We start from the raw sequence: 10,601 nt of genomic DNA on the forward strand, positions 1-10,601 counted from the left end.
GAGAATTGTAGGGGCTGGAGGAGGTTACAGAGATAGGGAGGGGGCGAGGGGCCATGGAGGGATTTGAACAGGAGGATGAGAATTGTAGGGGCTGGAGGAGGTTACAGAGATAGGGAGGGGGTGAGGGGCCATGGAGGGGTTTGAACAGGAGGATGAGAATTGTAGGGGCTGGAGGAGGTTACAGAGATAGGGAGGGGGCGAGGGGCCATGGAGGGGTTTGAACAGGAGGATGAGAATTGTAGGGGCTGGAGGAGGTTACAGAGATAGGGAGGGGGTGAGGGGCCATGGAGGGGTTTGAACAGGAGGATGAGAATTGTAGGGGCTGGAGGAGGTTACAGAGATAGGGAGGGGGTGAGGGGCCATGGGGGGTTTGAACAGGAGGATGAGAATTGTAGGGCTGGAGGAGGTTAGAGATAGGGAGGGGGCGAGGGGCCATGGAGGGATTTGAACAGGAGGATGAGAATTGTAGGGGCTGGAGGAGATTACAGAGATAGGGAGGGGGTGAGGGGCCATGGAGGGGTTTGAACAGGAGGATGAGAATTGTAGGGGCTGGAGGAGGTTACAGAGATAGGGAGGGGGCGTGGGGCCATGGAGGGATTTGAACAGGAGGATGAGAATTGTAGGGCTGGAGGAGGTTACAGAGATAGGGAGGGGGCGAGGGGCCATGGAGGGATTTGAACAGGAGAATGAGAATTGTAGGGGCTGGAGGAGGTTACAGGCATAGGAAGGGGGCGAGGGCCATGGAGGGATTTGAACAGGAGGATGAGAATTGTAGGGCTGGAGGAGGTTACAGAGATAGGGAGGGGGTGAGGGGCCATGGAGGGATTTGAACAGGAGGATGAGAATTGTAGGGGCTGGAGGAGGTTACAGAGATAGGGAGGGGGTGAGGGCCATGGAGGGATTTGAACAGGAGGATGAGAATTGTAGGGGCTGGAGGAGGTTACAGAGATAGGGAGCGGGCGAGGGCCATGGAGGGATTTGAACAGGAGGATGAGAATTGTAGTGCTGGAGGAGGTTACAGAGATAGGGAGGGGGTGAGGGGCCATGGAGGGATTTGAACAGGAGGATGAGAATTGTAGGGCTGGAGGAGGTTACAGAGATAGAGAGGGGGCGAGGGCCATGGAGGGATTTGAACAGGAGGATGAGAATTGTAGGGGCTGGAGGAGGTTACAGAGATAGGGAGGGGGCGAGGGGCCATGGAGGGATTTGAACAGGAGGATGAGAATTGTAGGGGTTGGAGGAGGTTACAGAGATAGGGAGGGGGCGAGCGCCATGGAGGGATTTGAACAGGAGGATGAGAATTGTAGGGGCTGGAGGAGGTTACAGAGATAGGGAGGGGGCGAGGGGCCATGGAGGGATTTGAACAGGAGGATGAGAATTGTAGGGGTTGGAGGAGGTTACAGAGATAGGGAGGGGGGCGAGGGCCATGGAGGGATTTGAACAGGAGGATGAGAATTGTAGGGCTGGAGGAGGTTACAGAGATAGGGAGGGGGCGAGGGCCATGGAGGGATTTGAACAGGAGGATGAGAATTGTAGGGCTGGAGGAGGTTACAGAGATAGGGAGGGGGCGAGGGGCCATGGAGGGATTTGAACAGGAGGATGAGAATTGTAGGGGCTGTGGAGGTTACAGAGATAGGGAGGGGGCGAGGGCCATGGAGGGATTTGAACAGGAGGATGAGAATTGTAGGGCTGGAGGAGGTTACAGAGTTAGGGAGGGGGTGAGGGTCCATGGAGGGATTTGAACAGGAGGATGAGAATTGTAGGGCTGGAGGAGGTTACAGAGATAGGGAGGGGTCAAGGGGCCGTGGAGGGATTTGAACAGGAAGATGAGAATTGTAGGGCTGGAGGAGGTTACAGAGATAGGGAGGGGGCGAGGGCCATGGAGGGATTTGAACAGGAGGATGAGAATTGTAGTGCTGGAGGAGGTTACAGAGATAGGGAGGGGGCGAGGGGCCATGGAGGGATTTGAACAGGAGGATGAGAATTGTAGGGGCTGGAGGAGGTTACAGAGATAGGGAGGGGGCGAGGGCCATGGAGGGATTTGAACAGGAGGATGAGAATTGTAGGGGCTGGTGGAGGTTACAGAGATAGGGAGGGGGTGAGGGGACATGGAGGGGTTTGAACAGGAGGAAGAGAATTGTAGGGGCTGGAGGAGGTTACAGAGATAGGGAGGGGGTGAGGGGCGATGGAGGGGTTTGAACAGGAGGATGAGAATTGTAGGGGCTGGAGGAGGTTACAGAGATAGGGAGGGGGCGAGGGGCCATGGAGGGATTTGAACAGGAGGATGAGAATTGTAGGACTGGAGGGGGTTACAGAGATAGGGAGGGGGCGGGGGCCATGCGGGGATTTGAACAGGAGGACGAGAATTGTAGGGCTGGAGGAGGTTACAGAGATCGGGAGGGGGCGAGGGGCCATGGAGGGATTTGAACAGGAGGATGAGAATTGTAGGGGCTGGAGGAGGTTACAGAGATAGGAAGGGGGCGAGGGGCCATGGAGGGATTTGAACAGGAGGATGAGAATTGTAGGGCTGGAGGAGGTTACAGAGATAGGGAGGGGGCGAGGGGCCATGGAGGGATTTGAACAGGAGAATGAGAATTGTAGGGTTTGAAGGAGGTTACAGAGGTAGGAAGGGGGCAAGGGCCATGGAGGGATTTGAACAGGAGGATGAGAATTGTAAGGCTGGAGGAGGTTACAGAGATAGGAAGGGGGCGAGGGGCCATGGAGGGATTTGAACAGGAGGATGAGAATTGTAGGGCTGGAGGAGGTTACAGAGATAGGGAGGGGGCGAGGGGCCATGGAGGGATTTGAACAGGAGGATGAGAATTGTAGGGGCTGGAGGAGGTTACAGAGATAGGGAGGGGGCGAGGGCCATGGAGGGATTTGAACAGGAGGATGAGAATTGTAGGGCTGGAGGAGGTTACAGAGATAGGGAAGGAGAGAGGGCCATGGAGGGATTTGAACAGGAGGATGAGAATTGTAGGGGCTGGAGGAGGTTACAGAGATAGGGAGGGGGTGAGGGGCCATGGAGGGGTTTGAACAGGAGGATGAGAATTGTAGGGGCTGGAGGAGGTTACAGAGATAGGGAGGGGGCGAGGGGCCATGGAGGGATTTGAACAGGAGGATGAGAATTGTAGGGGTTGGAGGAGGTTAAAGAGATAGGGAGGGGGGCGAGGGCCATGGAGGGATTTGAACAGGAGGATGAGAATTGTAGGGCTGGAGGAGGTTACAGAGATAGGGAGGGGGCGAGGGCCATGGAGGGATTTGAACAGGAGGATGAGAATTGTAGGGCTGGAGGAGGTTACAGAGATAGGGAGGGGGCGAGGGGCCATGGAGGGATTTGAACAGGAGGATGAGAATTGTAGGGGCTGGGGGAGGTTACAGAGATAGGGAGGGGGTGAGGGCCATGGAGGGATTTGAACAGGAGGATGAGAATTGTAGAGGCTGGTGGAGGTTACAGAGATAGGGAGGGGGTGAGGGGACATGGAGGGGTTTGAACAGGAGGAAGAGAATTGCAGGGGCTGGAGGAGGTTACAGAGATAGGGAGGGGGCGAGGGGCCATGGAGGGATTTGAACAGGAGGATGAGAATTGTAGGGGCTGGAGGAGGTTACAGAGATAGGGAGGGGGTGAGGGGCCATGGAGGGGTTTGAACAGGAGGATGAGAATTGTAGGGGCTGGAGGAGGTTACAGAGATAGGGAGGGGGTGAGGGGCCATGGAGGGGTTTGAACAGGAGGATGAGAATTGTAGGGGCTGGAGGAGGTTACAGAGATAGGGAGGGGGTGAGGGGCCATGGGGGGTTTGAACAGGAGGATGAGAATTGTAGGGCTGGAGGAGGTTAGAGATAGGGAGGGGGCGAGGGGCCATGGAGGGATTTGAACAGGAGGATGAGAATTGTAGGGGCTGGAGGAGGTTACAGAGATAGGGAGGGGGTGAGGGGCCATGGAGGGGTTTGAACAGGAGGATGAGAATTGTAGGGGCTGGAGGAGGTTACAGAGATAGGGAGGGGGCGTGGGGCCATGGAGGGATTTGAACAGGAGGATGAGAATTGTAGGGCTGGAGGAGGTTACAGAGATAGGGAGGGGGCGAGGGGCCATGGAGGGATTTGAACAGGAGAATGAGAATTGTAGGGGCTGGAGGAGGTTACAGGGATAGGAAGGGGGCGAGGGCCATGGAGGGATTTGAACAGGAGGATGAGAATTGTAGGGCTGGAGGAGGTTACAGAGATAGGGAGGGGGTGAGGGGCCATGGAGGGATTTGAACAGGAGGATGAGAATTGTAGGGGCTGGAGGAGGTTACAGAGATAGGGAGGGGGTGAGGGCCATGGAGGGATTTGAACAGGAGGATGAGAATTGTAGGGGCTGGAGGAGGTTACAGAGATAGGGAGCGGGCGAGGGCCATGGAGGGATTTGAACAGGAGGATGAGAATTGTAGTGCTGGAGGAGGTTACAGAGATAGGGAGGGGGCGAGGGGCCATGGAGGGATTTGAACAGGAGGATGAGAATTGTAGGGCTGGAGGAGGTTACAGAGATAGAGAGGGGGCGAGGGCCATGGAGGGATTTGAACAGGAGGATGAGAATTGTAGGGGCTGGAGGAGGTTACAGAGATAGGGAGGGGGCGAGGGGCCATGGAGGGATTTGAACAGGAGGATGAGAATTGTAGGGCTGGAGGAGGTTACAGAGATAGGGAGGGGGCGAGGGCCATGGAGGGATTTGAACAGGAGGATGAGAATTGTACGGCTGGAGGAGGTTACAGAGATAAGGAGGGGGCGAGGGGCCATGGAGGGATTTGAACAGGAGGATGAGAATTGTAGGGGCTGTGGAGGTTACAGAGATAGGGAGGGGGCGAGGGCCATGGAGGGATTTGAACAGGAGGATGAGAATTGTAGGGCTGGAGGAGGTTACAGAGTTAGGGAGGGGGTGAGGGTCCATGGAGGGATTTGAACAGGAGGATGAGAATTGTAGGGCTGGAGGAGGTTACAGAGATAGGGAGGGGTCAAGGGGCCGTGGAGGGATTTGAACAGGAAGATGAGAATTGTAGGGCTGGAGGAGGTTACAGAGATAGGGAGGGGGCGAGGGCCATGGAGGGATTTGAACAGGAGGATGAGAATTGTAGTGCTGGAGGAGGTTACAGAGATAGGGAGGGGGAGAGGGGCCATGGAGGGATTTGAACAGGAGGATGAGAATTGTAGGGGCTGGAGGAGGTTACAGAGATAGGGAGGGGGCGAGGGCCATGGAGGGATTTGAACAGGAGGATGAGAATTGTAGGGGCTGGTGGAGGTTACAGAGATAGGGAGGGGGTGAGGGGACATGGAGGGGTTTGAACAGGAGGAAGAGAATTGTAGGGGCTGGAGGAGGTTACAGAGATAGGGAGGGGGTGAGGGGCGATGGAGGGGTTTGAACAGGAGGATGAGAATTGTAGGGGCTGGAGGAGGTTACAGAGATAGGGAGGGGGCGAGGGGCCATGGAGGGATTTGAACAGGAGGATGAGAATTGTAGGACTGGAGGGGGTTACAGAGATAGGGAGGGGGCGGGGGCCATGCGAGGATTTGAACAGGAGGACGAGAATTGTAGGGCTGGAGGAGGTTACAGAGATCGGGAGGGGGCGAGGGGCCATGGAGGGATTTGAACAGGAGGATGAGAATTGTAGGGGCTGGAGGAGGTTACAGAGATAGGAAGGGGGCGAGGGGCCATGGAGGGATTTGAACAGGAGGATGAGAATTGTAGGGCTGGAGGAGGTTACAGAGATAGGGAGGGGGCGAGGGGCCATGGAGGGATTTGAACAGGAGAATGAGAATTGTAGGGGTTGAAGGAGGTTACAGAGGTAGGAAGGGGGCAAGGGCCATGGAGGGATTTGAACAGGAGGATGAGAATTGTAAGGCTGGAGGAGGTTACAGAGATAGGAAGGGGGCGAGGGGCCATGGAGGGATTTGAACAGGAGGATGAGAATTGTAGGGCTGGAGGAGGTTACAGAGATAGGGAGGGGGCGAGGGGCCATGGAGGGATTTGAACAGGAGGATGAGAATTGTAGGGGCTGGAGGAGGTTACAGAGATAGGGAGGGGGCGAGGGCCATGGAGGGATTTGAACAGGAGGATGAGAATTGTAGGGCTGGAGGAGGTTACAGAGATAGGGAAGGAGAGAGGGCCATGGAGGGATTTGAACAGGAGGATGAGAATTGTAGGGGCTGGAGGAGGTTACAGAGATAGGGAGGGGGTGAGGGGCCATGGAGGGGTTTGAACAGGAGGATGAGAATTGTAGGGGCTGGAGGAGGTTACAGAGATAGGGAGGGGGCGAGGGCCATGGAGGGATTTGAACAGGAGGATGAGAATTGTTGGGCTGGAGGAGGTTACAGAGATAGAGAGGGGGCGAGGGCCATGGAGGGATTTGAACAGGAGGATGAGAATTGTAGGGGCTGGAGGAGGTTACAGAGATAGGGAGGGGGCGAGGGGCCATGGAGGGATTTGAACAGGAGGATGAGAATTGTAGGGGTTGGAGGAGGTTACAGAGATAGGGAGGGGGGCGAGGGCCATGGAGGGATTTGAACAGGAGGATGAGAATTGCAGGGCTGGAGGAGGTTACAGAGATAGGGAGGGGGCGAGGGCCATGGAGGGATTTGAACAGGAGGATGAGAATTGTAGGGCTGGAGGAGGTTACAGAGATAGGGAGGGGGCGAGGGGCCATGGAGGGATTTGAACAGGAGGATGAGAATTGTAGTGGCTGGAGGAGGTTACAGAGATAGGGAGGGGGCGAGGGCCATGGAGGGATTTGAACAGGAGGATGAGAATTGTAGGGGCTGTGGAGGTTACAGAGATAGGGAGGGGGCGAGGGCCATGGAGGGATTTGAACAGGAGGATGAGAATTGTAGGGCTGGAGGAGGTTACAGAGTTAGGGAGGGGGTGAGGGTCCATGGAGGGATTTGAACAGGAGGATGAGAATTGTAGGGCTGGAGGAGGTTACAGAGATAGGGAGGGGTCGAGGGGCCGTGGAGGGATTTGAACAGGAAGATGAGAATTGTAGGGCTGGAGGAGGTTACAGAGATAGGGAGGGGGCGAGGGCCATGGAGGGATTTGAACAGGAGGATGAGAATTGTAGTGCTGGAGGAGGTTACAGAGATAGGGAGGGGGCGAGGGGCCATGGAGGGATTTGAACAGGAGGATGAGAATTGTAGGGGCTGGAGGAGGTTACAGAGATAGGGAGGGGGCGAGGGCCATGGAGGGATTTGAACAGGAGGATGAGAATTGTAGGGGCTGGTGGAGGTTACAGAGATAGGGAGGGGGTGAGGGGACATGGAGGGGTTTGAACAGGAGGATGAGAATTGTAGGGGCTGGAGGAGGTTACAGAGATAGGGAGGGGGCGAGGGGCCATGGAGGGATTTGAACAGGAGGATGAGAATTTTGAAATCGAGGCGTTGATTAACCGGGAGCCAATGTTGGTCAGCGAGCACGGGTGACGGGTGAACGGGACTCGGTGCGAGTTGGGACACGGGGGCAGCCACGTTTTGGATGACCCCAGGTTTACATAGGGTGGAATGTGGGAGGCCAGCCAGGAGTGCGTTGGAATATTCGAGTCTGGAGGTAACAAAGGCAGGGATGAGGGCGTTGCATCAACAGAGAGACCTGGATCTGGAACTCGTGTACTGTGTTCGCTGTTCGCGAGGTGGTCTCCTCTACATTGGGGAGACCGAACGCAGGTCGGGCGACCGCTTTGTGGAACGCTTCCGTTCAGTCCGTAAGGGGGAACCCCGAGCTTCCGGTCGCCTGTCACTTTAATTCTCCGCTCCACTTTCACTCTGACCTCTCCATCCTCGGCCTCGTACGCTGTTCCAACAAAGCTCAACGTGAGCCCGAGGAACAGCACCTCATAGAAACATAGACGATAGGAGCAGGAGTCGGCCATTCGAGCCTGTTCCGCCATTCACCAAGATCATGGCTGATCATCCAAACTCAGTACCCTGTCCCTGCCTTCTCCCCATATCCCTTGATCCCTTTAGCCTTAAGAAATATATCTAACTCCTTCTTGAATATATTTAATGAATTGGCCTCAACTGCCTTCTGCGGTAGAGAATTCCACAGGTTCACCACTCTCTGGGTGAAGAAATTCCTCCTCATCTCTGTCTCTGCGGTGAGGAGGATGCCGAGAAACTCCAGGATGATTTGGACAGGTTGGGTGATTGGGCAGAAGCATGGCAGATGCAGTATAATGTGGATAATGTGAGGTTATCCACTTTAGTGGCAAAAACAGGAAGGCAGATTATTATCTGAATGGCAATAGATTGGGAGAAGGGGAAGTGCAACGAGACCTGGGTGTCCTTGTGCACCAGTCGCTGAAGGTAAGCATGCAGGTGCAGCAGGCGGTTAAGAAGGCAAATGGTATGTTGGCCTTCGTAGCGAGAGGATTCGAGTACAGGAACAAGGATGTCTTGCTGCAGTTGTACAGGGCCTTGGTGAGACCACACCTTGAGTATTGTGTGCAGTTTTGGTCGCCTTATCTGAGGAAGGATGTTCTTGCCATGGAGGGAGTGCAGCGAAGATTCACCAGGCTGATACCTGGGATGGCAGGAATGACGTATGAGGAGAGATTGGGTCGATTGGGCTTGTACTCGCTGGAGTTCAGAAGAATGAGAGGGGATCTCATCGAAACTTATAAAATTCTAACAGGACTAGACAGACTAGATGCAGGAAGGGTGTTCCCGATGGTGGGGGAGTCCAGAACCAAAGGTCACATTCTAAAGATAAGGGGTAAGCCATTTACATTGAAACATAGAAGATAGGAGCAGGAGTCGGCCATTCGGCCCCTCGAGCCTGCTCCGCCATTCAATGCGATTATGGCTGATCATCCAAATTCAGTACCCGGTCCCTGCTTTCTCCCCATACCCCTTGATCCCTTTAGCCTTAAGAAATATATCCAACTCCTTCTTGAATATATTTAATGTATTGGCCTCTACTGCCTTCTGTGGTAGAGAATTCCACAGGTTCACCACTCTCTGGGTGAAGAAATTCCTCCTCATTTCTGTCCTAAATGGCTTACCCCTTATCCTTAGACTGACCCCTGGTTCTGGACTCCCCCGCCATCGGGAACATCCTTCCTGCATCTAGTCTGTCTCGTCCTGTTTGAGTACAGGAACAAGTATGTCTTGCTGCAGTTGTACAGGGCCTTGGTGAGACCACACCTTGAGTATTGTGGGCAGTTTTGGTCGCCTTATCTGAGGAAGGATGTTCTTGCCATGGAGGGAGTTCAGCGAAGATTCACCAGGCTGATACCTGGGATGGCAGGAATGACGTATGAGGAGAGATTGGGTCGATTGGGCTTGTACTCGTTGGGAGTTTCGAAGAATGAGAGGGGTGTAAGGATTTCGGGGCTTCTTTAAACTGGTTTAAAGTAATTTTCCTGGTCTTGCAGCCTTTGGCTGCACTCTGACCGATTTTAAAATAAAACCAATTTTAAAACAGCGGTTTCGAATCGCTACCCCACCTTCCAGTTCTGACTGCAGGGCTTATAATTATTGATATTAAAACAGACACGTAGTTTGGATGAGAGAAAAAAAAATCAAGTTTTATTAACTAAAAGAAACTATAATCAAAATATCAAACTATCCCACACGCACAAAGTAATTACAGTAAAATTGCTTAACAGGGGTTGCAGACGGCGAAAACGAGGGGTAAGTGACTACAATGTTGGTTAAACAATCTTAGTAATATCCCCTTAAATTACCACCCCCCAAACTCCTGCAAGGTTGCCTTGTTGAGACAGAAACTCTGCTCACCTTTGGTCCAGCGAAGTAAGAGAGCGAGATAGCTTCAGCATCTACCTTTATACCTGGTGAGCCCCCCCCCTGCCGTTCTGCCTTGCAAGGGCTGTGTGCAAAATTCCCCACCCAAAGAGGGTCCAATAACAAAAGGGAGATACAGCTGCTCTGTTGTCCAGCGCTGGGTGATTTAAAACCCATTCAAATCTTGAACGATTCCCATTCAAGGTGCAAAAGTCTCTTCTGCAGTTTATACAAACAAATGCTAATAGCATTCAGTTGCTTTGTAAACAAAGCATTGTCCTTTGTCTTCGTCGAACCTTACTTCCAGACACAGAAAGCTGCATCCCAAGCCTCTTTTGTCATTCGGCCATGTGGTGCGACTGCCATTTTTTTACCCCTGGAAATTTAAAAGCACGTTGCCCAGGGATCTTTAATCAAAAAAATGAATCTTCAGAACTGTAAATTATTGTGAATTCTTACAGGGGATCTCATTGAAACTTATAATATTCTGACAGGACTAGACAGACTAGATGCAGGAAGGATGTTCCCGATGGCGGGGGAGTCCAGAACCAGGGGTCACATTCTAAGGATAAGGGGTAAGCCATTTAGGACTGAGATGAGGAGGAATTTCTTCACCCAGAGAGTGGTGAACCTGTGGAATTCTCTACCACAGAAGGCAGTAGAGGCCAATTCATTAAATATATTCAGCAAGGAGTTGGATATATTTCTTAAGGCTAAAGGGATCAAGGGATATGGGGAGAAGGCAGGGACAGGGTACTGAATTTGGATGATCAGCCATGATCGCATTGAATGGCGGAGCAGGCTCGAGGGGCCGAATGGCCTACTCCTGCTCCTAT

Source organism: Somniosus microcephalus, unplaced genomic scaffold (genome assembly GCF_052327205.1).
Source record: "Somniosus microcephalus isolate GS21.2 unplaced genomic scaffold, FLI_Smic_1.0 unresolved_chr2, whole genome shotgun sequence".
NCBI lineage: Eukaryota > Metazoa > Chordata > Chondrichthyes > Squaliformes > Somniosidae > Somniosus > Somniosus microcephalus.